We start from the raw sequence: 12,890 nt of genomic DNA, 5'->3' as shown, positions 1-12,890 counted from the left end.
CGAGAATCACCGCAGGATTACCCTTACTAGTTATGGCCTCTTGCAACTCCATCACAGAGTAATTCCCTAAAATATATACTAATAATATAAATTTAATTATTATTATCACTAATTTGAATGCTATTATTTTGAGCTACTTTTATTTAGTTATGTCGAAAGCAGTTAATTTAGAATGAAATCGGGAAATAATTTGATTTATCTATTTTTAGCCTATCGAAAATTATAATTTTATAGAAAAAAACCTGAAGAATTGATGTGAAAAATTGGGTTTACATTCGTTTGATCGATTTGAACCTTAAAAACAAAAATGTTCAGAAAAGTTGTTAGGTTTTGTGGTAGAAGAAGAAAAGAGGATTTTGTGAAGAGAAGGTGGCAAGGAATATAAGGAATAATAAGATACAAGGATAATCTACAGACCAGGAGAGGTTGAATTAATCGCTCAAAAACAGATAGACACAAATAAAAAACCCAAAAATGTTCAAAATCTACGGCATATAACAATTCAATGAAACATTTGAAAATCTATTCAAGTTCCTGGAGAGAGTGGCTTGTGTTGAATTCGCGTGTGCCCCGTCCCACCCCGGGCCAAAGGCGAATGTCACAGGGTGCAGTGTTTACAGATATTGCACGGCAACCTGCTCATTCAACAATCCACTATACAGTATATAGTCAAAAATTATATGAACTGAAGTCGCAGCTTTGAGCTGATCAGACAGATACCGGTATCTGTAGATAGTCAAGAAAACCAAATCAGGAAAGTGGAAGAAGGAAGTCAGGGGTTCAGGATTGACAAGCAAAAACCAACTATAAGCTCTATTATGAACTATTTATTATTATCACTTATATTGTTTGAATTATTATACTCTTTTGTTTTTAGATATAACCATTTGAAAAGATGGGAATTTGTGGAGAAATTAGAATTGAATATAATGTATAGTATTATCAATCAACTAGGCTCTATTATGAACGATTTATAGTTATTCACTTATATTATTTTGAATTATTATAGTCTTTGTTTCAGATATTATAGAAAAACAATTATGAAGCTCAACTTATCAAAAGGGAAACTTATGGAAATGTTGTTTAACCACAGTTATTACTAATTTTGGTTTTTTATAATAGAAATGTTTAGAAGAGTAAAATTATTTAACAAAAGACAAATTTATGGAACGCACAGTGTTCTAGAAATAATTTGACGTTATGGTACTTAATTTATGATTAATTAGAGAATTGAAATTCTGTAAGAAAAAATGATTCGAGAATTGATGCTCAATTGAAGAGAAACTGTTATCTTTAGTGTTCACACCAATATCAATCGGAACCAACGATTCTTATCAAGACAATAAAGGCACACCCGAAAAACAAAACCAGTAGTGATAAAGTAATATTATACTGAAAGGTAAATTTGAAAACTCCTTATCGGTCAACCTGTCTTCGAAAATCCCGTCACTCGCTCAAGAATCTAACCTCCAACTCCAATTAAGCTACTCCAGAAGGACATATAATAGAATACTTACAGTTTCCAGGATCAAAATATCTAAGTACACAACCAAGTAACACCTGAATAAAAACACTACTACTCTTTTGGAGACACAAAAAATAAATTTATCGAAAGTAAACACCAATATTGTAGACACGATTTCACTACCAGCTTCTCACTGCAGGCAGGTCTGCCAACCCCTGATACAGGTAGCCTATGAATTAGGTTAATGAATGACAAATCAAATATTGTGATCCAATAACTAATTATTGTAAATTGTAGGATTTTTGTAATTTTTTAGAATGTGGATTGTCAAATATTTAAATAAAACATGCATGGAGTATAAAATTTGTATCATGATTAACAAATTTAGAACTGCATAATTTAAGTGAAAATAGCTTCTCTACAGGGTTCCTACAAAAAAGTATAGCTCACATATTATCTTACTGTGGCTATCAAATCATCTTGTGTTTGTTTTATGTTATCAATCAGAGTTGGTGATTAAAATTGTAATCTTCAATATGATATTATATTATGTTTTAGATAGCTAGGCTATCCATAGAGAGATTTATTCAAACTTTGAACTTGTATTCCTTGAAGGTAAATCTTGAAGCTAATCTTTTGGAGAATCTTGTTTTGTCATGTGTATGAGCAGAGTTAGTTTAAAATGGGCAGCAATTCAGTATTTGATTCCATTTATGGCTAATTTCGTTAAAGAAGACTGTCAATTTTGTAGAACAGTGTTAAGTGCTTTGATTGGGTCATCAAAACATCTGGAATTATTGTAGAAATTTTCTTTTTTGAGATTCAGAATAGATATTGGAAACCAATGAGCACGCCTAATTGTAGCGAGATTCGAAGGTGAACTTTGGTGTCACATTTGAAAAAATTTCATATCAAAATCCTTAGCATAATCAATCATTCAACTTCAATTTATTTTGTCCACTCAAATAAATTTATTCAACCGTCAAAATATTAACCGTTATATTTTTATATGATTTTGTCATTGCCATCTCGATCATACTGTTAACTGTTCCAAGGAGGATAATAAACTGTTCCAATACTCTGTTACAGAATGTAGTATCTGTTCCATTTCCAATTTCCAAATTATTAATGGTATGGAAGTTTTGAATGAATATTAGCCTACAACTACAAGCACTACAGACCTTCACCTTCCAGTCTTATGTTTAGTTAGGACCTTATTATGTGATGAAAATGTAATTTTATTTAGTATTATACTGTTGAGTGTTTTTCTAATAAGTGATAATTGAGTTTCTTATCTAAAATATTAAAAAGTGAATATAGAATTATCCTCTTGCAATAATTGCTGTAATAGCCAGTCTAGAGCTGTTCTTGAAGGTAAAGCTAGTTTTCTTTTAATTCTCTATAATGGAATGTTTATGCAGTCTGTTGAGATTTGATGTATTTATTTTTACACTTATTCTTTCTTAAATGTATTTTTTAAAGGTAGGCTAGTTTATAATACAAATACAGTAAAGCTAAAGTTTATCTGATAAGCTCAATTTTTATGTTGCATGATTCAATTAGGCCTATTTAAATTGTGCCAGCAATTAAATTTTGTAGAATTTGGACAGCAAGGATTACAATTTTCAACTGAAGCTTTCAGTTGGGTACCTATTGAATTTACTTATAGAAATTTGGTGAAAGACTCCAATGTTGGCCATAAAATGTAACTTTTATTCACTAAGACAAAATATTCCAATAGAGAAGTAAAAGTAAAGAATAGAATTGATGTAATTTTTTATAATAATATACAAAAACCATTTGAAGTAAATGAAAGGTTAGTCAAATTTGTAGGTTAGAATTGGAGTGCAAGGATGCTAATCTATTTAAAACTCTTATTTATTTATTGGATAGAGCAAACAATACAATAGTCGGTAAAGAAAAAACAGGCTAATTTTTCAAATCTAATCAAATTTTATTCACCAATTAGCCAACAACCGTTTTACATGAAAATTAATAAATAATTTGTAGTTAAATAATTGGCGTGGCTAGAAAAAGAAATCTTGTGCTCTAGCATCTATTGCCTAAAACTTCTTCAATTTCCTAATTTTGTCTAATTGTCCAAATATTATGTAGGTAAGGTATGTCCATTTCAATTTATACACTAAATTAATGATCAATCTGAATATACAAATCAGAATAAAACAAACAATTGATATGAAATTCAAGTCAAGTCGCACTTCATACAACAAATATTATTACAATTTTCACACGAGTAACTTGAGCATGAAGAGTAACATAAACTACATTCTACTTGGAACTGTGCTTTAGTAAACTAGGTCTATATCCTGCACAATTATTATATTTCTATTGCTTGAAATTTCTGAGAAAGTGCACTATGTGGGTGTCTGTCAATAAATCTTTATGATTTAAATAGGTAGTTCTTCTTCAGATGAATATCTTTCCAAATGGCAATAAAATATGGTACACCTTTTTCCAAATGTATGAATCTACAGTAATCAATTGATCGCTTGGAAAGATCATCAAAAAATCATCTGGTTTGTTCATACTAATTTAAAACTCAAGTCATTTCTAGAAAAGCTCATACACTGCAACCTATGGGAGTAAAATAATATACATTGACTTTTGTGATAAACATTGATCAGTACGGTACTGTATGGATTTTAAACCTACACAACCCATACCAAACCTAACTAACTTGAGTGTCAGAAGCTATAAAATTATTTTATTTCAATTTACTTCTCAAAGTGCTATTCCCAACAACTTTTTTCCTCTGCGCGGCTAGAGCTGTCGCTAAGGGTTTGCGCCTTTAGTGAGCAATTGTAGAAACCAATTGATTAACAACTTCTAAACTTGAATTATTCTTCTTTATAGAATGGAGTGCAAGAATATTCCAGCTAAGTTCCATCGTGAAAGAGTTGGCGTTGCATCTAGAGCAGATGCTACATTCACCCATAACAAGATCGAAGGTAAAGGTCCAATTTGTTTTTCATTGAACATCACCATTATAATGCAAGCTGCAAATGTCATGTTGAATATTATAAGATTCAGTGTAGGCTATAACAAATGTAAAAATCTGGTGTGGCGCACTCATACAACTTTTCTTTGCTATTATGAAAATTATTGATCACATGACGCTAGTGTTCACGCGCATCTCAAGTCTACTATCCAAAGATCTGAGCCAGCTGGGGACAGGACAATAACGCTGGAGACACACGAGGTCTGCTATCTCTTCATAGTGAATGATTTATTAGAATCAACAGTTTGCAATTGAATAATCACATTTTCTCGATTTCAAGCTTATTTTCAATTTTAGGTGAAAATATTACTGAACATTAATTGTAGAGATTTTTATTCTCAATCTTTTCCATTTGAAATTTTATCTGAAGCCTGATAATTGGGAATCTAAAACCAAACTTAGCATAGATGGGGCGGAGCTCCTGAAATTGCTACAGATATGGGACTTGTGACAGTTGATAGAGCTTATCGATGACTATTTTTAGTATAAACTTGATCGCGAAATGCGAAAAACCCTGTTTTTTAAAACATTTTCGCCATTTTAGCCACCATCTTAAATTGCAGTTGATCGAAATAATTGTTCGTGTCAGATCCTTACTTACTTGTTACTTGTTCAGTCTTCGCCACAGTCGGTGACCGGGGAATTGTCAGTATTTCCTCATGCTTGAGGAGGTCAGTGAATGTTGTCAGCCGCACGTCTTGCCAGATGCTGATAGGTGTGGTCCCGGATGTACTCTGACAGCGCATAGTACGGCCTGGCTGTCAGATAATGCTTCAATGCAGCAGAGAAGAGCCTTTCGTCTTCCAGGGCCTTCAAGGTAGCTGGTAGCAGGTTATAGAAGTAGGCTCCCGCATAGGCTGGTGAGCTTTTATATTTTTTCAGTCGGTGTTGTGGAAGGTACCTATGTTTTTGGAATTCCTTGTTCTGTATCCATGCTTGTCGCCCCGCTGTTGTGGTTTAGCTAATCGTTGCCTCCAGGATGTACAGAGAGATCACGGTGAGTAGTTTGTATTTTTTGAAGAGTGGTCTACAGTGCTCTGTTATGTTCATTCCAAGAATAGTTCTAAGTGCTCTCTTTTGTAGTATTAGTATTTTGTTGAGATGTATTTGTGATGCTGAGCCCCAGGCCACTATGCCATATCTCATGTGTGAAGCGAACAGGGCATGATATGCAGTTAGTGCTGTCTTTTCACCTGTTATACTTGTCAGGCGTCGAATTACATAGATTGCAGACGATAACTTCTTACTTAGTTGTTCAATGTGGGGCTGCCATGTTAGGTTCTGGTCGATGATGATTACTAAGAATCTTGTATGTGAGGTTTGGCTATTTGGGGAAACTTCCAGGCTATTGTTTGTAGGTTGGAATTTTATGTGTACTGTTTTCTGTTTATTTATAGTGAGGTCCAGTCTAATGCATTTTTGAGTGTCTTCTTTCAGTGCTTCGACTGTTACATTTGGCTCCTGATTTTTATGTGGTACAAGTATATTAGTATCATCCGCAAACAGTATGCACTTGTTTCTGCTATCTATTTCATATGGGAGGTCGTTTATATATATAAGGAATAAGAGAGGTCCGAGTATAGACCCTTGGGGCACACCTCTATTTACTGCTCTGGGTGAGGATTTATACTGGATAAATGCTGTTTTCTTTGTGATGGTCTAACTCGACATATTGAGTTCTGTTTGAGAGGTAGTCCTCCAACCATTGGAGAGCTCTTCCAGTTACATTGAGATTACTCAGTTTCTGTTTCAAATTTTATAAGTTTAAAAAAAATTCTATCTACTCATTGACTTACGTTAGGTATTCATTTTCTATTTAAATTTCATAAAGTTGGAACCTACAAAATTTGGAAATCTCAAACTCACAACAGATTTTTATTATCTACTATGGCTAATTGTATCTTAGTCGACTTGAAATTTTTTGATCAAGATCTTGATACACTAGAAATAATGAGGAGTTCACTATTGTCCTAATATTGCAGCTATTATAACTCAATATCAGGGCACCGAGCTTCGCACGTTATTTATTTATTGATAAACAAGACACAATTCTTTAAATGATTGGGGAAGGATTAATATGCACAGCCCAAAACTGTTTCTTCCCCGAATTTTGATTCATACACTATAAATAGTCCAAAAAGTAGGTTATGTTCCATACACTTGAATTCAGGTCCAATTTCCAGTCCAAACATTTGAAAACAGAAAAGTTCCAATTTAGATTGTTTACAAACCAAATTGAATTAAAAATAACACTCACTAATTACTTAAAACTGTAAAATAATGATTAACTTTGAAAATTCTGATATACTTATATTTAGAATATCCCATACTTACTTGACTTACTTACAATATCCCATTTCATCCTACTAAGTGATGCTACCAAATTTCCTTGTTGGTTCAAATCAGTATTGAAAAAGGCGAAATCTAATTGATTCTTTACCAAATTCACCCAGTTGAGACTATTTCTGTTTTGATAGAAATGACTTCCTGACAAAATTATAAGTTTTCTAAGGCAAATCTTTGGGTACCTGTCTTCTGGCATGTTTAATATTTTTATCAACCATGTTAAAATGTTGAAGATGATCAAATTAACTATTTTTACTCTTCCTATCTCCAAACGTAATACCCAGCTCGGTGTATGTGAGCTTGAAAACAATAGTCTTTTGAAAAACCAGAGTTGAACTTTCTCTACTTGCTCAGCACATGCCAAGCCCCATACTTCCGCCCCATACACCGCTGTCGGAAGGACTACTGCTTCAAACAGTTTTATTTTGCTATCCCATGAATCCGAACGAGCGTTTCTCAAAACCTGTAGCATTACTTCGCTGACACCTTTGGATTTGGATATTATAGATGAGCAGTGTACATTGAAACGACCTGAAGAGCTAAACTCCAAACCCAAGTATTTATATCTATTGCAGACCTCTATTTCATCGCCCTTATAATAGAAGGGTCTGTTTTTTCTCAACCTTCCTTTATGAAATGGAATTATCTTGGTCTTGGAAATGTTGACCCTCAATTTCAGACTTTCACAGTAATCCTCCTAGCATTTTATTTTGTTTCTCATGTCGGAAGGACTGTCTGCAAGGATGACAATGTCATCCGCGTACAAGAGAATTAGAATATCAGTGGAATCATCTATAGGTATGCCAGATAAACCTTTCTCTCTAAAGTAATGTTCTATGTCTGAAATATACAAAGAGAAGAGAAGTGGACTGATAGAATCCCCCTGTAAAACGCCTCTATCTACTGGGATAGATACATTCATATGAACCAGCTCTGCCTGTCTGTAAAGCTGACTAAGAAATCTTATAATCTTACCACTCACTTCCACCCTTCCCAACTTGTACCACAGATCATAATGAGGTACTCCATCGAATGCGGCTTCATAATCCACAAATAATGCATAGATAGTCTTATGTCGGAATTCTACATTTTGAAATAGTATTGAGTGTAAGACGAAGATGTTATCAATGCAGCCTCGATCTTTTCTAAACTCACTTTGTCCTTCTGGAAGAGCACCGCTATTTTCCGCCTACAACGACAAACGGATCTCAACTATTGTTGTAAGAATTTTCACAATTGTAATAATTTGGGTAATAATTCTATAGTTGCTAGGCTCATTGGGATCTCCTTTTTTGTGTAGTACAACATTAGTATCTTGCACCACTCATGTGGTATTATTTGACTATTGAAAACCTTATTTAGAAGGTTCAACAAATATACTCTCCAACAATGTGGTAAAGCTTTATAGAAAAAGGTAAAGCTTTATAGGTAAAGCTTCATAGAACTCATTAATTACATCAGTAATTAATGAGAAGCCATGATATAAGGATTAGAATGTTCACCACGACGCCCCCCGCCAAACAACTTTAAAAATTCGTCAAATTTCAATTTAATGGAGATGAGCACATTTTTTAAAAACTTCATATTCTGAAAATGCATAATGAGCACATTCATTTGATACCTTGTTCTTAAGATTTGCTTCACTAGTAGCCATGATATTAAGCTCAGACTGTTCACCACCACCCCCCTCGTCATTATTAAACTCGGTTTCACAGTGAGGGTGATCAGCACATTTTTTTCAAAGTGCATATTCTGAGAGCACATTTTTTTGGTACCACTCTCAAATCATTCGCTTGAGTGGGTGAGGCTGGCTTGAAGCTGGTCCCTTTTCAGGGGCTTTTTTTAGGACAAGGGAATGAGCACATTTTTTTTAAAGTGAATATTCTAAGAGCACATTTTTGGCATCATTTCGAAAGCATTCGGTTGAGTGGGTGGGGCCAGCTCCGCCCATTAAATGTGCTTTTTTAGGACAATGGAATGAGCACACTTTTGGAATGAGCACCGATTGGCTAATTATCAGCTGATTTCCGAACGCCTACCCAATCAGTCAATCTGAGAGCTTCCTGCCCTGTCGACTCGTCTGAAAAACGTCTCATATGGCTTGGCTCTGAATCTTATGAACGGCCCGTTAATTCTCGGTTTCTTTCTCTCTTCAGTGATATTGCTATGTTGGTATTAAGCGTCTACTTGATGCAGCCATTATCCCTCACTACTTACTGTATTCAATACAAACGATACTTTGATTACTCACGTTACTTCATTTAGTACTTGGTACTCAAAATAAATGCATATGATTTCCGGTAACCACACATTATGAAAATATTTTTTAGATTAATTATGCTGAACTTTTGCATTTTGCTTGCAAAAACTAATAACGCTACGTAACTAGCACTTAGCAGCAGACTCAAGTTAGGCGGCCATGTTTGTGGTTCTATAACTCAACAAAAATTGACGATCCGGCCGCATCGATCACAGGGTGTTTGGTGGGAATGATATTAAACTGTTGAGCTCTGTGAAAGTTGCCCCCCTATCTTTCGTCTGTGTCTTATGATATGAGATCGGAGGTTGAAAAAGATGACCCTGGTATAATCCTGCTTACAAACAATAATAATTCATTCTCTTCAGCTACCACTCAACTTCCTATAGTGAGGTCCACGTTTTAATGACAGTGTTTGATTAGCAATGGTATTGCTATCCTTGTCTATCATTCAACAAAACAGATAGCGCTATCTTTTTCTCGCTTTGCTTGTTGCCAGATCGTCTTTTAACAATGTTGAATTAATAATAAATTTACAAAATATTTCATCTTCATCATTAAAATTCAGTATGAAATCATTGGAAAATATAATTTCGTGCTTAATAAAATAAAATAGAATATTTTAAACAAGAATTGACAGTTAATATTATTATATCAATAAACCTGTATTAGCTACCGTCTATAGAAGGCATTGACAAGACAGAGGATCGGCAAAGTTGTTTTACTATCTTTATCCACTGCCATTATAACGTGAACCTCACTATAGAATGGTTGTGCATATCATAGAAAATATATGAGCAGTGATGATAAACGAAAGATGATGGGTGAGCTCATTAAGCTTACTACATCCTAACAAGAATTTCTTTCCTACTGTAATCACAACTTACAAAATTTCATTCAGTTGGCAGTGTCAAAAGGGAAATCTTTATACAGTTTTTGGATATCTCATATTGTAGTTTCGTAAGTTTTAATTGTCTTATATTGTTGAAAAATGTAATAGTGTGATATTGAGTGGAGTTTATTGTAGTTGTTTTTCTGTGTATCTCATATTCTTTTGCAGGTTATTGAACTGAATGAACTTTAATTTTTACCTTGTGTTGAACCTTGAGCTTTTAGTGTGAGAATTGACCATGTTTTTATTGAATTTGCTAACGTGTTGCTTAGTTGTCGAAATTTAAGCAATTTTCGAACATTTTTCAAATACAATTTCAATTTCATGTCGAAAAAGCTTCTGTATTTGGGAATTGTACAAACGTTGATTTTTTTTGCAGCTTTGGCTTTTCCACTGAAAGTTATGCTCAATGCTAGTGGAAGGGGAATAATTTTCAGTGAAAAGGCCACAGTCCGAATTGAGACATAACCAGAAAAACCTCGAGCCTCGGTCCTCTGAATGGGTCAATTTCCCATTCAGAGGGACAAATTTCAGTTATCAGTAATTTTTATCTATATAAATAGGAAATCAAATTTTATAGAGTTAGTAGAGTTAGTAGAGTTAGTAGAAGAAGAATCAGGAAATTATTTGTGCCTGTGAGTTCAAATATAGTGAGTTTTCTTAAATTGTATGTGAGTGTTTCTGAAGAGTCCAAGTTTGAATATTGTTAAAATGGTTAGTGCCAAACTTTTGTTGTTTTCTTATATAGCTCAAAATTCATAGAATGACCGAGGCCCAAACCTACAGTAGTTGCAGAAAGTTAGCAAGTACCCAAGTATTGAAATTAAAAATCGAATATGCCTTCTTGACCTGAATTGATTGCTGAATAACTTTGTTTTGTTTGAAAATTTGAAATGTGACATGATTTTATTTATTAGTTTTGATTAGTTTAATAAGCCTGAAGTTAAATCTTATTAATATTTTCCATTGTAGTTCCTGGCTCGTAGTTGCTAGATGCTAGTTGCTAAACTAGGTGACAACTGAATAATGATAATAATCTGTGCATTTGAATGAACGAACCCACTATAAGCTCCCAAACCAATCAAGGATTCAAAAGATATTTCATAGCAGTATAATTTCAGCAAATATTATTGAAGAGAAGAAACATCCCCTCGATATACCTCGCGCAGCAGTAGTATAATGTCTATCGAACCACATGTATTTTTATATATTTCATATTTTGGAAAATTAACTAAGTCATCGTATAGAGAGATTCTCGGCTACATAATTTTATGTACGGTGTGAGTTGTAGAGGCTTATAAAACCCTCCACCGGTTACAAGAAATTTCATATATTAATATTTCATATTCAATATTTAATAATTCCATCACTTATATGCCTTGTAATGAAGTAATAACAAATTTCATTAAAAGCTTATTATTCCTTGGTATTCTGCTGTTGTTTCTACTTGATTTTTCTCCTGTTTCAGTTGAACTGGTTTGTCGCCGCTTCAACGGAACTTGCTATTATACCACACAACCTAGAACATCACCATCTAGTGATGTCATCTCTTAATCCAATTTCCATCACCATCATCATAAACCAGGCTCCATCATAGATTACTTCTGCTCAGACTTGGATCACCATGCTATAATAAGTCAATTGATAACATATCCGATATGTCAATAATCCTCATTTTATAGTAAACCCTTGAGATTGAAGTGCTTACTTGAAAAGGTGACGGTCATCCCGAATTTATGTTTCTTGAATTATCTTTGTCCGGTTGTGAATCACCCAGAATTGTGCATGGGTTTTTGCCAGATCAATGTGAATGAAGTTTACCATAAAAATATTTCAAGGGACGGTTTCCGAGCTCGGGATTTAGCTAAGTTCTAGACTTTAAACAGCTGGAGTCAGAAAACTGGCTTTCTGAAACGGGGCCTCGTCATAGTCCACGTTTAAATTAAACTTCGAAAAACTAGAAAGTTGAACACAAAATAAAATAACGAGTAAATTGTGTAAAGTTTCAGCTATTTTAATTATTTATGAATGCTTCATTTAGTCAAAAAACGTTACCAACATTTTAGAAATGAGAAAATAAATATCTTAAAAACCATGACTACGCTCCATTTCGGAAAGCCAATTTTCTGACTCCAGCTGTTTAAAGTCTAGAACTAAGCTAAATCTCGAGCTCGGAAGCCGGCCCTATAATTATGTCTCCTAGTTGCTTTACTTTCAAGTTACTTAAACATAAATTTATTCTAATAAATTTTTTTTTATACAGTGATGAAAAATCGTTAGCGATCCATACTGATATTTCCATCAGTCAATAAATGAAATTAATAATCATGTAATAGGAAAAAAGACTTACCACTTTTGTATTAACTTATTGTTAACAAGATAGCTGACAAACAAGGCTCTCTGGGCCGCTTTTGGTAAAGTGAGGAAGTTGTTTTTCAAATTGATAATTACATTCTACTGGAAGCGGCTGGAGAGGTGTCTACACGAAGAAACTATTATTCTACACATATCATATAGTTAAGTTAGTTGAGTTGAAAATGTATTTATACAGAGTAAGTCATAATGTATGGGAACCCTTCAATAAGTTGGAGACTGTTGTAGTTATAATACTGTAACTTTCAGGATAAGTTATTGGACGAATACTCTACCTTTTGACGTACAACTGAATTTCAACCCCTCATAAGGAAGGGGGTGACTTAGGGGTTGTAACTCTAATATTGTTAACACCCATTGTGTGCTACATCATTTTAAATGCTTTTTTAAAACTAGAAAGATGGCATCAATAAAAATGTTCTATGATACTTCTACCAAAAATGGCGGCTGATTGAAGTTTTAGTTTGTAAAGAAATGATAGGTAAAGTAATGAAACTTAAATCAACACTTTTTTGAATGAATAACGAAACACATTGAA

At 33.8% G+C, this 12,890-nt stretch overlaps 1 long non-coding RNA gene across 1 annotated transcript; it reads left to right on the top strand.

The window, feature by feature from the left end:
* Positions 1–2,394: 2,394 nt before the first annotated feature.
* LOC120354941 lies at positions 2,395–12,636 on the top strand. The gene is made up of 3 exons (XR_005573321.1): positions 2,395–2,839; positions 4,340–4,434; positions 11,448–12,636. It is a non-coding gene; the product is annotated as an uncharacterized LOC120354941 (long non-coding RNA).
* The last annotated feature ends 254 nt before the right edge of the window (positions 12,637–12,890 follow it).

This window comes from Nilaparvata lugens, chromosome X (assembly GCF_014356525.2).
Source record: "Nilaparvata lugens isolate BPH chromosome X, ASM1435652v1, whole genome shotgun sequence".
In the NCBI taxonomy this organism is placed as follows: Eukaryota; Metazoa; Arthropoda; class Insecta; order Hemiptera; family Delphacidae; genus Nilaparvata; species Nilaparvata lugens.
The sequence above is the reverse complement of the archived record's forward strand: the minus strand, read 5'-3'. Positions and strand labels throughout refer to the sequence as shown.